This window comes from Piliocolobus tephrosceles, chromosome 6 (genome assembly GCF_002776525.5).
Source record: "Piliocolobus tephrosceles isolate RC106 chromosome 6, ASM277652v3, whole genome shotgun sequence".
In the NCBI taxonomy this organism is placed as follows: Eukaryota; Metazoa; Chordata; class Mammalia; order Primates; family Cercopithecidae; genus Piliocolobus; species Piliocolobus tephrosceles.
The window spans coordinates 15,679,100-15,696,485 of NC_045439.1; the positions used below are offsets into that span (position 1 = coordinate 15,679,100).

Here is a 17,386-nt window from a genome sequence, read left to right on the forward strand (position 1 = left end):
ATCCAAGTCAGCCTCGACAACTCCATCCCACAGGGCTTTCTGAGGGCAGGACCTAAGCTCCTGCCTTAGGCATATGCAGAGGGGTCAACGGTGTATGCAGCGCTGACCGCCCAAGCCATGCTGCAAATCCATTTTCTAGTTTCTGCCACGATCTATGCATTAGGGCCTTTTCAGTTGTAGATGAAAGAAAACCCAGCTTAAACTGACTTCAGTGGCAGCTGGCTTCAGGGCTCAAATACATGGATTCTTCCTCTCTGTTTCCCTTCCCCTCTTGTCGCTTTCCATCTCAGACCGCAGGTGAGCGGAGCAGCTCCAGACTCTCATTCTCCTGGGTGTGATCCTCAGACATCTTGGCCGGGTTCTTGTTGTGTCTTATTCCGCCCCAACTGGATCACATTCTCACCCTTGATCCAGTTACCATGGTGAAAAGGGGCTGGTCCCATTGGGGGATCAGAGGAAGGGCAGTGTCCAGTGTCCATGACAAATGTCCACAGCAGTGGCTTCTCTGAATAGAAGGCTTTCATCAAATATGCCCAGGGCTCTTTATTTTTTTCTTTGAGGTAGCATCTACAGGGAAGAAGAGAAGGAAAAATTGGGGAGCAGCCAGGTGACTGCTCTGTGAGAGGGTCACTGTGGACTAGAGATGACCTTGGGAGCAGACCGCGTGAGGCCAATCAACACTGAAGGAATGGGGCTTTTTGGGGGAAGAGTAGCCTCCAGGGGTGGAGGAGCAGGCCTTACCTGTGTAGAGGGCTCTTGGAGGAAGAAACTCGGTCTGTTTTGGCCTCAGGGACAGTGCCAGAGCCGGGCATTGGAAACTGCGTGAAGTTCAACATTAGTCCCATTTACGGAAGCCGATTTCTAACCTCACAGCTGCCGGAGAGCTCAGCTGCACTGAGAGGCAGGGCTTCCCTGTGCCTGAGCATTTATTGAGCGCTGATGGAGAGCCTGGCTTGGTGCGCGGTGATTTACCTGCGTGATTGTGCTTATCCTGAGAACAATCCTGGACCCTAGGATTATCGTTCCCTGCAGAGGGGTTAACAGGCTGCTTTTCAGAGTTGAGATGGGATTCAAAGCAAGGCCTGTGGACTCCAACATCCATACTCTTTCCACTGTACTGAGCTGCCTGTCAGTGGGAGCGTAATCACTCATTGTGAGTGAGGATATGGTTGATGCGATTCTGGTGTGAGATAACCTGCTCAGCCTTGATTGTGTTCTGTGATTTCTGAGTGATTTAAGTCTGGCTTTTCTTATCTGCAAAACAGAGCTAATAATGCTCTCACAAGAGTACTGAGAAGACTAAATAAGACAAAATGGGAAGATGCTTTGAATTTATAAATCCAAGGTCAGTGGATGGGGATTTGAATAGTCAGATCTCATGGACAGCTGAGGCTGGGAGCAGCAGGTGACTGTGATGGCCTTGCCCCTCCTGTCCCTGAAGGCCCTGGCCGCCACGCTCCTTCGCTGAGCCAGCCAGCAATGCTTCTAGCTGTCCCTGGTATTGATCTCTTGTTTCATCCCCCACAATTTTATTTTATTGTTCTTTTTAAAAATTTATTATTTATTTACTTTTTTGAAACAGGGTCTTGCTTCGTTGCCAGGCCGTTGTGATCTTGGCTCACTGCAACCTCTGCCTTCGAGGCTCAAGCAATCCTCTCACCTCAGCTGGGACTACAGGCATGCACCATCCTGCCTAGCTAATTTTTGGTGTTTTTTCTAGAGATGAGGTTTTTCCATGTTGCCTAGGCTGGTCCCGAACTCCTGAACTCAAGCGATCCTCCTGCCTTGGCCTCCCAAAGTGCTGGGATTACAGGCATGAGCCACTGCACCCGGCCTTATTGTTCTCAATATAGACAAAATACATGTGTTTTATATAAAATTCAGAAATGCAGACTAATCAAAAGAACATAAAGATATCCATTACCCCATCTATTCAAGGCAGTTGCTGTTAACACTATAGTTCATTTCCTTCCAGATCTTCTCTACACCTCCTATATGTGTGAATTTTTTTTATAAAAGTGGGATTATACCACATATACTGCTTTGTGAACTGCTTTTTCTACTTCGCTATAGATCGTAAACACTTTCCATGACAGTAGATACATTTCTGCAACATTTAAGCAGCTGTATAACATTTCATAGTATGGATGAAGTATAATCTATTTAAGTAAAGCCTCTATTTTTGCACATGTAGGTTGTTTTCAGCTTTTCACTGTTACACACGAGGCTGTGATGAGTACCTTGTCAGCCTGGTCTTTGTGCCTGTTCCTTTTTTTTTGAGACGGAGTCTCGCTCTGTCGCCCAGGCTGGAGTGCAGTGGCCGGATCTCAGCTCACTGCAAGCTCCGCCTCCCAGGTTTACGCCATTCTCCTGCCTCAGCCTCCCGAGTAGCTGGGACTACAGGCGCCCGCCACCTCGCCCGGCTAATTTTTTGTATTTTTTTAGTAGAGACGGGGTTTCATCGTGTTAGCCAGGATGGTCTCGATCTCCTGACCTCGTGATCCGCCTGTCTCGGCCTCCCAAAGGTGCCTGTTCTTAATGATTTCCCTTGGAGAGGTTTCCAGAAGTGGAGTTTCTGGGTCAAAGAGAGGTATTTCCAGACTACCCTGCAGAACGGGGTACCTGTGTCCTTTCCTACCTGCAGTGTGAGGAGCCAGCCTCCTCTCCTTCCATCCAATACTGAATGCAATTCCTTTGATTTAAAAATGATCATTTACTCTTTAGCTGTGTATTGACTGTAGGCTATTTGGAAAATAAAAAAATATATATATACTTAATATTTATTTAAAAATATTTATAAATAAAATCAGGTACCATACTATTACTTGAGCTGGTTAACCACTGTTACACACACACACACACTATATATAGTATATTTAATATTTTTATATACTATTGGGATTATGCTTTATATACTATTTTATATTCTTTTTTCACTCTGTGTGTGTGTATGTATGTACAATTATTTTTCCACATCATTAAATATTTTTGAAAACATAGTTTTTAAAGGCTGCACAGTGGTGTGCCTTATGGATTTTTTTTCTTTTTTTGAGACGGGGTCTTGCTTTGTCACCCAGGTTGGAGTGCAGTGGCGCGATCTTGGCTCACTGCAACCTCCATCCCCCACACCGGGCTCAAGAGATCCTCCTGTCTCAGCCCCCACAAGTAGCTGAGACTACAGGCATGCACCACCACATCTGGCTAATTTTTTTATTTTTTGTAGAGATGGGATTTTGACACCTTGCCCAGGCTGGTCTCGAACTCCTGGGCTCAGGTGAGCCTCCCACCTTGACCTCCTAAAGTGCTGGGATTACAGACGTGAGCTGCGGTGCTGGGCCTATGAATGTTTTTGAAACAGCTGCCCATGAAACATCTAGGTCATTTCAGTTTTCATATTATAAATACACTCTATAGCTTTTTTCCCCCAATTTATTTTATTTGGTAAAATACATATAACAAAATTTCCATCTTCATCATTTTTAAGTGCACAGTTCAGTGGGATTAAATGTATTCTTCACATTGCTGGGCAACTGTCACCACCATCCATCTCCAGAACTCTTTCCCTTTTAAAAATTCATGAAACAATAACCCCCCATTCCCCTCCCACCCTCAGTTGCTGGCAGACACCATTCTACTTTCTGTCTGCCTGATTTTGCCTACGCTAGGTACCTCATATAAGTGGAGTCATGTGGTATTTGCCTTTTTGTGATTGGCCTACATTTCACTTAACGTAATGTTCTCAAGGTTTATCCATGTTGTAACATGTGTCAGAATTTTCTTTCATCTACAGGCCAAGTAATACTCTATTGTGTGCACATATCACGTTTTGACTCAATTTGTGGCCTAACACATGGTCTGTTCTGGAAAATGTCCCATGCATACTTGAGAAGAAAATTGGGTAGAGTGACTGTTTATGTCTCTTAGGTCTAGTTGGTTTATTGTGTTAAGTCCTCTATGTCCTTATTTCTGTCTGGTTGTTTTTTTTGTTGGTTTGTTTTGTTTTGTTTTTTGAGATGGAGTTTCACTCTTGTTGCCCAGTCTGGAGTGCAATGGCACGATCTTGGCTCACTGCAACCTCTGCCTCCTGGGTTCAAGCGATTCTCCTGCCTCAGCCTCCTGGGTGGCTGGGATTATAGGCATGCACCACCATGCCCAGCTAATTTTGTATTTTTAGTAGAGATGGGGTTTCTCCCTGTTGGTCAGGCTGGTCTTGAACTCCCGACCTCAGGTGATCTGCCCGCTTTGGCCTTCTAAAGGGCTGGGATTACAGGTGTGAGCCACCATGCCTGGCCTGGTTGTTCTATTCATTCTTAAGAGAGGATTATTGAAATTTTCAACTACTATTGTAGAATTCTCTGTTTCTCCCTTCAATTCAATATATGATGTTTTTCCTTCATATATTTTGATGGTCTGTAATTATGTGTGTAAATGTTTATAATTGTTATATCTTCTTACTGTATTGACTCTTTATTAATACATAACATCCTTCTTTGTCTCTTATTTGTTTATTTTTAGAGATGGGGTCTCATTCTGTCGCCCAGGCTGGAGTGCAGTGGTGCTATCATGGCTCACTGTAACTTCGAATTCCTGGGCTCAAGAGATCTCCTGCTTCAGCCTGCCAAGTAGCTAGAATTACGGATGTGTACCATCATAACCCTGCTAATTTTTTAATTTTTTGTAGAGATAGGGTCTCACCATGTTGCCCAGGATGGTCTCAAACTCCAAGCATCAAATGACTCTCCTGCCTCAGCCTCCTGGGTAGCTGAGATTACAGGAGTATGCCACCACACCCAACACCTTTTTTTATTTAAAGTCTGTTTTGTTGGATCTTAGTATAGCCGTCCCTGCTCTCTTGGTTACTATTTGCATGAATATCTTTTTGTTTGTTTTGCGACAGAGTCTCGCCCTGTCACCCAGGCTGCAGAACAGTGGTGTGATTACAGCTCACTGCAGCCTCAGCCTCCTGAGTTCAAGTGATCCTCTTGCCTCAGCCTCCCAAGTAGCTGGGACTAAAGGCTTATGCCACCATGTCTGGCTAATTTTTAAATTTTATTTTGTAGAGACGAAGTCTTACTGTGTTGCTCAGGCTGGTCTTGAATTCCCGGGCTTAAGCAGTCCTCCCACCTCGGCCTCCCTGAAATGTGAGCCACTTTGTCCAGTCAGAATATCTTTTTCCATTCTTTCACTTTCAATGTATTTGTGTCTGTGGATCTAGAGTCTCTTGTAAACAGCATATAGTTGGATCATGTTTTTTTAATGTATTCTGTCAATCTCCATCTTTTGATTGGCCCGGTTGAAATATCTGTTTCCATTCTTTCACTATCAATGTATTTGTCTCTGTGGATCTAGAGTCTCTTGTAGAACATCATATAGTTGGATCATTTTTTTAAAATGAAGTCTGTCAATGTCCATCTTTTGACTGGAGAGTTTAATCCATTTCCATTTAAAGTAGGTACTGATGAGGGACTTACTTCTATAATTTGCTATGTTTTCTACATGCCTTATAGCTTTTTTTGTCTCTTGCTTTCTGCATTATTGTCTTTTTTTGTTAGTTGATTTTTTTTTTATAGTGAAATGTTTAAATTTCTTTCTCATTTCCTTTTGTGTATATTTGCTAGCTATTTTCTTTGTGGTTACCATGAAGATTCCATTTAATATCCTAAAGTTTAACACTCTAACTTAAAAGTGTACAAGCTTGACTAACATACAAAAACTCCATTCCTGTAAAGCTGTATCCCCACCCCTTTCCATTTCTGATGTTGCAAAATTATATCTTTATACATTGTATGCCCCAAAACATAAAGCTAATAATTCTTTTAAGTGCATTGTCTCTTAAATTATATAGGAAACAAAACGTGGAATTACAAACCAAAGTTATAATAATACTAGTTTTTCAGTAATAATTTAAAAAATATATTAGTCTCTTAAGTCATGTGGTTAATAAAAAGTGGAGTTACAAACCATTGTTACAATAATACTAGTTTTATAATTGCTAATGTATTCACTTTTATTGAGATCCTTAGTTCTTTATATAGCTTAGAGTTATTGCTTAGTGTCCTTTCATTTCACCTTGCACGGCTTGTGTGAACATTTCTTGCAGGGCAGTTCTAGTGGTAAAGAAAACTCCTCAGCTTGTGTTTACTTGGGAATGTTTTAATTTCTCTCTCACTTTAGAAGGATAGCTTTGGCAGATACGGGATTCTTGGTTGATATGGTTTGCTCTGTGTCCCCATCCAGATCTCATTTTGAATTGTAATACCCATATGTTGAGTGAGGGATTTGTGATCTCCATGTATTAAGGGAGGGAGGTGATTGGTTCATGGGTACAGTTTTCCCCATGCTGTTCTCCTGATAGTGAGTGAGTTCTCATGTGATCTGATGGTTTTGTAAGTGTTTGGAAGTTCCTCCTTCACTCTCTCTCTCTCTCCCCCACTGCCTTGTAAAGAAGGTGGCTGCATCCCCTTCTACCATGATTGTAAGTCTCCCGAGGCCTCCCCAGCCATGTGGAACTGTGAGCCAGTTAATCCTCTTTCCTGTAGAAATTACCCAGGCTCAAGGAAGTTCTTTATAGCAGTGTGAAAATGGACTAATACATTGGTTAAGAGTCTGTTTCTTTCAGCACTTTGAATATATCAGCCTATTGCAATCTGGCCTCCTATGTTTCTGATGAGAAATCTGATAATTTTATTGAGGGTCCCTTGTATGTGACAAGTTGCTTCTTGTTGCTTTTAAGATTCTTTCTTTGTCCTTCAAAAGTTTGATTATAATGTGTCTTGGTATGGGTCTTTCTCAGTTCATTTTATTTGGAGTTTATTGAACTTCTTGGATGTTTATATTCTGGAGCTGAAAAAGTACAATAAATGGTAATTGTACTTTTCACTTAATATCTTTCACCAAATTTCAAAAGTTTTCAGTCATTATTTCTTCAAATATTCTCTCTGCTCCTTTCACTTTCCCTTTTCCTCTTATAATTCCCACTTCTATAATTTCCTTCTATAGTTCTCTTGATGGTGTTCCACATGTTTCTCAGGCTCTGTTCACTTTTCTTCAATCTTTTTTTCTGTTTGTTCTTCAGTGTCTTAGTCATTTTTGTGTTGCTGTCATGTAACACTAGAAACTGGGTAGCTTATAAAGAAAAGAATTTATTTCTCACATTCCTGGAGGCTAGGAAGTCCAATATGAAGGTTCTAGCATCTGGCAAGGGTCTTCTTGCCTTATCATCCCATGGTGGAAGGTGAGAGGGTGAGAGAAAGAAGGAAAAGGGGGCTGGACTTCCTCTTTTATAATGAATCCACTCCCAAGATAATGGCATTAATCACTCACTCTGTCTTCATGGTATGGTCACCACTCATCAGGCCCTACCTCCCAGCACTGTTGCAATGGGGATTAAGTCTTCAATACACCCTTTTTATGGGACAGGTTCAAACCATAGCACTTATTCTTGATAATTTCTATTGTCCTGTCTTCAAGTTTACTGCCTGCTCAAGTTTGCCCTTGAAGCCCTCTAGTGAATTTTTCATCTCACTTATTATACTTTTTCAGCTCTAGAATTTCACTTCTGTTTTTTATTGAGACACGGTCTTGCTCTGTCATCCAGGCTTGAATGCTGTGGCACTATCACAGCTCACTGTAAGCTTGAGCTCCTGGGCTCAAGCGATGCTCCTGCCAACAGAAGTGCTGCAGTTACAGGTGTGAGCTACTGCACCCAGCCCAGAATTTCTTTTGTTTTTTTTTTTTTTTGGTATATAAACTATTTATTAACAGACAAGACCTACAGACTTATTTCTTCTTGGACTCACCCACAGTGTGGCTACGGTGGCCAGTGGTCTTGGTGTGCTGACTTTGGACACGAAGGCCCCAGAAGTGGCGCAGCCCTCTGTGGGCTCGAATTTTCTTCAGTTGCTCCAGGTCTTCACGAAGCTTGTTGTCCAGACCATTGGCTAGGACCTGGCTATATTTTCCATCCTTTACACCCTTCTGCCTGTTCAAGAACCAGTCTGGGATCTTGTACTGGCGTGGATTCTGCATAATGGTGATCACGCATTCCACCTCATCCTCAGTGAGTTCTCCCGCCCTCTTGGTGTGGTCAAGTGTCTGCTTTCCTCAACACCACATGAGCATATCTTCGGCCCACACCCTTAATGGCAGTGATGGCAAAGCCTGTTTTCCACCGCCCATCGATGTTGGTGTTCAGTACTTGTGAAATATGCTGGAACTTTTCAGGGATCTCTAGAGACAGGGCGACAGCATAAGCAGTGGCACGCAGGCCTCCTGTCCAGAATTTCTTACTGTTTTTTTTTTTTTAGGTTTTCTGTCTCCTTTTTGACATTTCAATTTTGTTCATACATCATTTTCTTGACTTTCACCACATCTTCCTTCAGTCCCTTGAGCATCTTTAAAATGATTGTTTCTTTGTCTGGTAGATCTGCCATCAGGTCTTTTTCAAAGACAGTTTCAGTTGATATATACTTTTCTTCTGAATGGACTGCTCTTTCCATTTTTGCGTGTGTGCCTTGTGATTTTTTTGTTCTTATTGAAAAATAGACATTTGAATCTAATAATGTGGTAACTCTGGAAATTGGATTCTCCCTGTTCCTCAGGGTTTGCTGTTTTTGTTTATTAAAAAAAAAAAAAAAAAAAGTGTTGTAGGCTGTCTTTGTGCCAAGGATCAGCCTGGGGTATATATTTGAGGTCTTCTTAGGTCTTCTCTGAGTCTGTGCCTTTCCATGGGCGTGCTTGGTCAACCATCTAATTTTCCCCATGTATGTAGTTGCCTTTAAATGCTCTAGTCTCAAATGTCTGGCTCTCAAAAAGGAAAAAGAGAAAAATGAGGCTGGGGGGAAGGGCACTGGCCCTTTAAATCCTCTGGATGTCACTTCTGTTGGTGTATGTGGGGTGGCTTGCAATAATGAAGGGAGGTGCAGCAACAATGGCTGCTGCCTCTTGTCTGCACCCCTGTGATCAGAAGCAACAGTCAGTGATCAGAATACAGATACCCAATATTTGGAGGAGAGGGTGCTCTTTGCCCACCATAGCTCCTGCAGGCTTCATATTTGCTTCTCTAGGAATGTGTTCACAGATTCTACTATGCTAAGAGCTGAAATTAACTGCAATTTGCCATCAAGATTTCCCCTGGAAATTACAAGCCTTCAAGAGACCCTGGAGTTCCAAAATAGTTATATTGAACAGATTGTGCCAGTACAATAGTTGTCTATGGGGGAAGATAGATTCCTGGTGCTTCATAGTCCACCATCTTCCCGGAATTCTGTTTATAGCTTTTTAAATAACAGACTTATTGATATATAACTTATATACCATACAATTCAACCCTTTAAAGTATACAATACAAAAACCTTAGTATATAAAGTATATACTAAGGTTTTTAGTATATTCAGAGTTGTGCAACCATCACCGCAACCAATTTCAGAAAATTTTTATTACTCCAAAAAATAAACCTTTACCCATTAGCAGTCACTTCCCATTTCCTGAATCCCACCCCAACTCTATAGCCCTAGTCAGCTACTAGTCTGTACCCTGTCTCTATAGAGTTGCCTGGTCTAGACATTTTTTATAAATGAAATCATGCATTTTACTTTTTGTATCTGGCTTCTTTCATTTAGCATAATGTTTTAAAGGTTCTTATATGTTGCTGCATGTGTCATTCCTTTTTGTGGCTGAATATTACATTGTATGAATATACCATTTTGCATATTTTGTTAATTCATCAGTTGGTGGACAGCAGGTTGTTTCTATTATTTGACTATTATTAATAATGCTGCTGTGAACATTTATGTACAAGTTTTTTGGTGAGCATAATCCTATCCAAAACATTTTAGGTTTTCATTTATCTTGGATATATACTTAGGGATGGGATTATTGGATTACGTGGTAACTCTGAGTGTAAGTTTTTGAGGAACTGCAAGCTGTTTGCCAGAGCAGCTCCACCTGCATGAAGGTTCTAATTTCTTCACATCCTCATCAACACTTGTTGTTATCTTTTTGATTATAGCCATCCTAGAGTGTATGAAATTGTATCTCATTGTGGTTTTTATTTGCATTTCCCTAATGATAAGTGGTATTAAGCAATTTTTCATGTGCTTATTGGCCATTTGTATATCTTCTTTGGAGAAATATCTATTCAGATTCTTTGCCCATTTTTAATTGGGTTATTTGTCTATTATCGAGTTGTAGTAGTTCTTTATATATCCTAAATACAATTTCTTTTACAGATATATGGTTTGTAAATATTTTCTTCAATTTTGTGGGTTGTCTTTCACTCTGATGTCCTTTGAAATGCAAACATTTTTCATTTTGATTAAGTCCAGTTCACTTTTTCTTTTATTATTTTTGTCCTTTTGGTTTTGTATCTAAGAAACCGGCCGGGGGCGCGGTGGCTCAAGCCTGTAATCCCAGCACTTTGGGAGGCCGAGACGGGCGGATCACGAGGTCAGGAGATTGAGACCATCCTGGCTAACACGGTGAAACCCCGTCTCTACTAAAAAAAAATACAAAAAAAAAAAAACTAGCCGGGCGAGGTGGCGGGCGCCTGTAGTCCCAGCTACTCCGGAGGCTGAGGTAGGAGAATGGCGTAAACCCGGGAGGCGGAGCTTGCAGTGAGCTGAGATCCGGCCACTGCACTCCAGCCCGGGCAACAGAGCAAGACTCCGTCTCAAAAAAAAAAAAAAAAAAAAGAAACCACTGCCTAATCAAGTTTATGAAGATTTACTCTTGTGGTTTCTTCTATGTGTTTTATAGTTTTTACTCTTAAATTTAGGTGTCTGATCCATTTTGAGTTAATTTTTGTATATTTTTGTGAGGTCAGCATCCACCTTCATTCTTTTTGTATGTGGATCTTCAGTTGTTTCAGCACCATTTGTTGAAAATACTGTTCTTTCTCCATTGAATTGTCTTGGCATCCTTGTTGAAAATTAGTTGAGCATATATGTAAGTGTTTATTTCTGGACTCTCTGTTCTATTCCACTGGTCTGTATGTCTGTCCTTATGCCAATACCACACTGTCTTTATTATTGTAGCTTTGTAGTACATTTTGAGTTTGGGGAGTATGAGTTTTCTAACTTTGTTCTTCTTTTTCAAGATTGTTTTGGCTTACATTTCCATATAAATTTTAGGGTCAGGTTGTAAATTAGTGTAAGAAATAATACTTGATAGGGATTGTGTTGAATCTGTAGATTGATTTGGGAAGTATTGCTATCTTAACCTGATAGTATTGCTATCAGGTCTTCCAATCCATGAACATTGGATGTCTTCTTTAATTTCTTTCAAAAATGTTTTGTAGATTTTTTGGCATTCAAGTCTTACATTCCTTTTGTTAAATTTATTCTCAGTGTTCTTTTTTATGTTATTATAAGTGAAACTATTTTTTAAATTTCACTTTCAGATTGCTCATTACTAAGGTATAAAAATATAGCTCATTTTTGTTTATTAATCTTGTATCCTTTAACTCTGCTGAACTCATTGTTTTTGTGGATTCTTTAGGGTTTTTAAAATATATAAGATCATGGCATTTGCAAATAAAGATAATTTTACATTTTCCTTTCCACTCGGGATAACTTTGTTGCTTTACATTGCCTAATTACATTGCCTAATTGTGCTGACTAGTATCTCCAGTACAATGTTGATTAGAAATGACCAGAGTGGACATCCTTATTTTAGGGGGAAAGCATTCAGTTTTTCACCATTAAGATGTTAGCAGTGGGCTGGGCGCGGTGGCTCACACCTGTAATCCCAGCACTTTGGGAGGCTGAGGCAATCGGATCACAAGGTCAGGAGATCGAGACCAGCCTGAGTAACATGGGGAAACCCCTTCTCTACTAAAAAAAAAATACAAAAAAATTAGCTGGGTGTGGTGGCAGGCATCTGTAGTCCCGGCTACTCCGGGGGCTGAGGCAGGAGAATGGCGTGAACCTGGGAGGCGGAGCTTGTAGTGAGCCGAGATCACACCACTGCACTCCAGCTTGAGCGACAGAGCGAGACTCTGCCTCCAAAAAAAAGCCTCCAAAAAAAAAAAAAAAAAAGATGTTAGCAGTGGCATTTTCATAGATAGCCTTTATCAACTTGAATAAGCTCTTTTCTATTCTTAGTTTGTTGAGTGTTTTTATCATTGTAGGGTGTTAGACACTGTCTAATTTTTTTATTGCATTGTTCATGTAATTTTTGTGCTTTATTTTTTAAATATGGTGTTTTACATTGAATGATTTTCATATATTAAACCAATCTTGCATTCCTGAATTAAATCCCATTTGGTCATGGTATATGATTTTTTAATATGTTGCTAGGTTCCATGTGCTAATATTTTGTAAGGGATTTTAATATCTGTATTCATAATAGATATTGGTGGTATTCTTGTGATGCCTTTGGTTTTGGTGTCAATGTTACACTGGTGTCATAGAATGAATTGTGAAGTGTTCCCTCCTTTTCTGCTTTTTGGAGGAGTTCCTGAAGAATTGGTGGTAGTTCTTCAAGTATTTGGTACAGTTCACCAAGGAAGCCATCTGAGCCTGGGCTTTGCTTTGTAGAAGTTGTTTGATTGCTAAGTCAATCTCTAGTTACCCTGTTGTTTTAATTGATTTTAATAGACTTTACTTGCTCTCTCTGTTCTTTTTTTTTTTTTTTTTTTTTTTGAGACGGAGTCTCGCTCTGTCGCCCAGGCTGGAGTGCAGTGGCCTGATCTCAGCTCACTGCAAGCTCTGCCTCCCGGGTTCACGCCATTCTCCTGCCTCAGCCTCCCGAGTAGCTGGGACTACAGGCGCCCGCCAACACGCCCGGCTAATTTTTTGTATTTTAGTAGAGACGGGGTTTCACCGTGTTAGCCAGGATGGTCTCGATCTCCTGACCTCGTGATCCGCCCGTCTCGGCCTCCCAAAGTGCTGGGATTACAGGCTTGAGCCACCGCGCCCGGCCCTCTCTGTTCTTTTGTATGGTATGTTTTCACTGGAGCCCTTAGCCTCTTGATCATGGCAAACAACCCTGATCCAAAAGTAGTTATCTTTAGTTATTTCCCAGTTTCAGGGGTGATGGCTTTGAGGAGTAGTCTCTATTCTGTTCTATAGCAATACTCTGAATAAGAGCCCATCTCATGTTATAGAGCAAACCCGATACATGTCATAGTCAAGGGAAGCAACACTTCCTATATTTGCGATTGATTGACAAAATCAGCCTGGTGGATAAGTCCTATTTTTTCTGCCACGAAACTGCCAGACCCTGCCAAGTTTTAAGCAGGAGGAATGCCTTAATTAAGTTTTTAAGCAAGAAAGATCTTTCTGGCACAGAGTGGAGAATAGATTAGAAGGAATTAAAGATTCTAGCAAAGGAGACTGGTTAAGGGGGTTAGTTTGCTTTGGGCCCTTTCTCTGTTCTGCATTTCAGTGGGCTGAATTCTGCAGGCTGTTTCCCAGGTGCCGAAGTCAGTGGTTTCTGCCTGGGTTTGGTCAAGAAGAGGCACTGGTAGGAAACTGGAAGAGAGAGATAAGCCAGGGTATTTCTCTCTGCCTCAGGCAGCACCTTTGCCAGCAATGATGTCTCTTCAGTTGTCCTAGCTCCTGTCAGATGAAACCTTTCTCTGTAGTTTTAGTGCCCATTAGGGAGCTTCCCCTGGGTTTTGGCTCTCTTTGGCCCCAGCTTCTGAGCTCTTAAGACTCTACCTCCTCCCCATGTTCTTTCCAGTCCTCGGGATGTTAGTACTTCCTGCTATTTCAGAATTCTGGGGTACAAAACCATCCTGTTTGGCCTCTTATCTCTTTCATCTCCTATGCAGACAATTCCATACATTCAATTCCTTTTATTTGGAAGAACTAGAGTGTTTTCATTATCCTAACTGGATTCTGACAGATATCAGAAGTGTTGCAAAAGCCTAGATTCCAAGTACAAAGGCCTGAGCCATGGCAGGGGCAGGCAAGTCAGAATCCAGAGTCATTTGAAAGAGAAGCAGTAGACCAGAGAGATAGGCTGTGTGTGTTGGGAGTTGGTATGGGAAGGTGGTTGAGGGAGGAATCCAGATGACAGTGAAATTTTTAGCTTAGCTCACTGGTCAGGTAGTGATGTTGTTAAACCAAGTGAAAACTGCAGGAGTGTAGTTGCCCATTGCATTCTTCCTGCCCACTGCTCAGACAAAACCAACTCACTAAGGCCACAGCATTGCAATAAAGAGTTTAATTGACATGAGGCTGGCTGTGCCACACGGGTGATGGAGTTATTAATCAAATCAATCTCTGAAAATTCGGGGCCAGAGTTTTTCAAGGATAGTTTGGCAGGCACGGGAATGAGTGCGGCTGATTGGTTGGGGATACAATCATAGGGGTGTGAAAAATGGTCTTCATGTGCTGAGCCTGCTTCTGGGTGGGGCCACAAAGCATGACCCTGTGGTGGATCTGGTGGACCCTGTGGTGGGGCTGTTAGTTGTCAGAAATGCCAAAACCTGAAGAGATACCTCAAAAGGCCAATCTTAGGTTCTACAGTAGTGATGTTATCTGCAGGAGTAACTGGGGAAGTTGCAAATCTTGTGACCTCTGGAACAATGGCTGGTAATCACTTATGCCTTAGCAGAATTCAGGCTCCTCTCATCCTCCTAACCTGGTGGTCTTTCACTAGCTTGACAGAGGCAGTTGAGTTTTGGGGAAATGCTATTATCTTTTAAACTATAAACTAAATATCTCCCAAAGTTAGCTTAACCTAAGCCCAGGAATACCATAGTTCGGGGGCTAATGGCAAGATGGGGGTTGGTTAGATCAGATCCCTTTCACTGTCATAACTTAGATCTCTTTCACTGTCATAATTTTCTCACTGTTACAATTTTTGCAAAGGCAATTTCAGGAGACAGAGCCCATTTTCCTTGGAGGGTAGAGGGAAGATACTGGGTTGGCTGAACATGGTGAAATCTCTTTGTCCACAAGAGGGTGCTATCCTGGGGAAACATTGGAATTCTTGGCTAGTGGTCAGCAGGAAGGTTTCCAGGCTATTGGTTTGTTGGTCAGGATTCAGGAATAAGTCTGCGTATAGGGGCAGGACTTGGTTAAAACCCAGGAGTGGCTGAAGCTCATTTGGAGGGCATGGCTAGAGGCTGGGCCCTGCAAGGCCCCAGCAAGTAATAGGACAGCTTGCCTCCCAGGGCTCTGGGCTAGTGAAGGGGTGGAGGGATGCTGATGACACAGAGCTTTAGCCTGGGGTTTACAGTGCCTGAAATACATGAGCATTTGGACATTTGTGCCGGACTTACATTCTCAGTTAAGGTGACGTTAAAATGTGGTGAAGAGTGTAAATAGTGGCCTGAGTGTCAGGACAAGCCCGTGTGAGATTTAAATGTACCATGGACAAACTCATATTGATATTCAGGAGCTAGTTATCTCAAAAAAAGAGTTATTCTCTCCCTTATTGCTTGAAGCTCGAGTTCAAGTCCTCCTGCTAACCCTGGCAGGTCTAGGTATGGTGTGCACCTCTCCAGACTGTGGAGGATATGTCCTGGTCTTGGCAGGCTGCCTGCATGTCCTGCTGTATCTCACCTATCCTCTGCTCCAGGCTGCCTGCCTCCTTGCCCACCTGTCCTCATCCCTGCCAGGCCAACCCCCCACCTCTGTTTATCTTCTCCATCCATCTGGGAGTCATCTCTTCCCTGTGCTGAGTCCGCCCTTGGTGACAGGGCGGACTTGCATACAGACCTCTCCAGCCCCGTTTGTCCACACCAATCTCTCCATCCTCTGATTCCACCTCTATTTATAGCTAGTACCATCTAATTTGGCATTCAGATTTTGTTTAATTATTTCACATCTGCCATTTGCCTCTCTCTAACTGTATAATTTATTAATTCATTAAATCAGCAAATATGTGAGTGCTTATTCTGGGTTGGGTGTTGAGGCTGTGTCATATCTAAGCTGCCTGCTTTATCTCCCTGCATTTGTGCCAGGGACAACAGTGCCTGCTGCCCAGGGGTGCCTGTGACAGAGCCATTCTTTAACATTTTACCCTGGCATCCAGGGGCACACTATTGAAGATAAACTCTAGCTGAATAACACACAAGGTGCCTAAGCAAAAGGGCAACCTTCTCAGTGTATTCTGAGATCCACTACATTTCAGGTGAAAATAAGTTTTGGTTTGGGCCTGATATAAAAACAAATACTCTTGTGTCTAACGCCTCTTCTGCCTGCACTCACCGACGGGCTGGTTCATCTCAATTTGTCAACTTTCAAGCTGTTTGGCTCTCAAGGGACTGCCTCCCACTGCTCATTTCCTCTGACAGCAGGTGACTCTCTGGGTCTCCTTAATGCAGTTTTCGCCTCTGCAATGTGTGGTGGTGGCCGCTGTAGTTTTTATTCTTAGGGTTTGGGTGCTTACTTCTAGGATCTCCTTGGGGCCTAGACTGCCACAAACCTAGTGAGGTTGTAAGACATCACCTAGTCCAGACTCGTGTTTTATATTTTCAAACTCCGAGTACGGTTCTTGTTCCACCACCACCCATCCCTTGGCTTCCATCGTTTCCAAACCATGTCTGGTGTTCATTTTCTTCTCCCAAATGTTCGTGATGCTTTGGGAATGTAAAAAGCATCCATATTTGGAAAGCTCAGAACTCTCTCGGGGGCGGGAGCAGAGCACACATTGTTCTGTGGAGGAGAGAGTCACGTGCGGCTCAGAGCGTGGCTCTCCGGAGTGGGTCGGAGTGGGGCAGAAGAGCAGGAAGGAACCTGGGGCCGGCCTGGCTGGGCCTCCCCTGAACCAGGCAGAGGCAGGCAGCTGCCCTCCAGGGTCCACCTCAGACTCTCAAGACAGAGGAACGGTTTGTTGAATGCCTACTGTGTGCCAGGTTCTGGAATTGTAAAATATAATAAATTATTAATAATGATTACAGCATTCCTTCTAGACACTGTTCTAAGCACTTGTCCTTTAGCTCCCTTTATCCTCACAACAACCCTAGAGCTAGAGACAGGAATAGTGCCCCCATTGGAGAGGTGGAGTGAGGGGTGCCTGCTTCCTGGACTGGGGCTGGCAGGTCGTTTGGGGAGGGGCTCCCAGGAAAACATTCCACCAAGTCCGGACTGAAGGAGGACACGTCTATCCTGGTGTGCTGGGAGGTGCCTTAGTTTGCGTTTAGCCACCTGTGAACGAGTCTTGGGACCTCTTAAAGCTATTTAACTCTGGGCCACATCAACTAGGACTCGCTGCCAGCTGCGGCCCAAGGTCGTCCCCCAGCGCCTCGGCAGCCGCCGCCAGGGGTCGCGGGAGCCGCGTCCTAGCAGAGCCTCGCGCCACGGCCGCGCATGCGCAAAACTGCCCCGTGCGTCCTCGGCCGGGTCTGCCTTGGAGCCGTGCCCCTCCCCGCCCCGCCCCGCCCCGCCCCGCCCCGCCCCGCCTCCCCTCACGTCGCCCTCGCGATCCGCCC

At 43.0% G+C, this 17,386-nt stretch overlaps 1 protein-coding gene and 1 pseudogene across 4 annotated transcripts in view; one reads left to right on the forward strand and one right to left on the reverse strand.

Annotated features, from left to right (window-relative positions):
- The window catches only part of TTC7B (tetratricopeptide repeat domain 7B), a 296,302-nt gene that overhangs the window by 37,098 nt on the left and 241,818 nt on the right, over positions 1-17,386 (forward strand). The window lies entirely within an intron of this gene.
- On the reverse strand, positions 7,780-16,482 carry LOC111538359 (annotated as a pseudogene).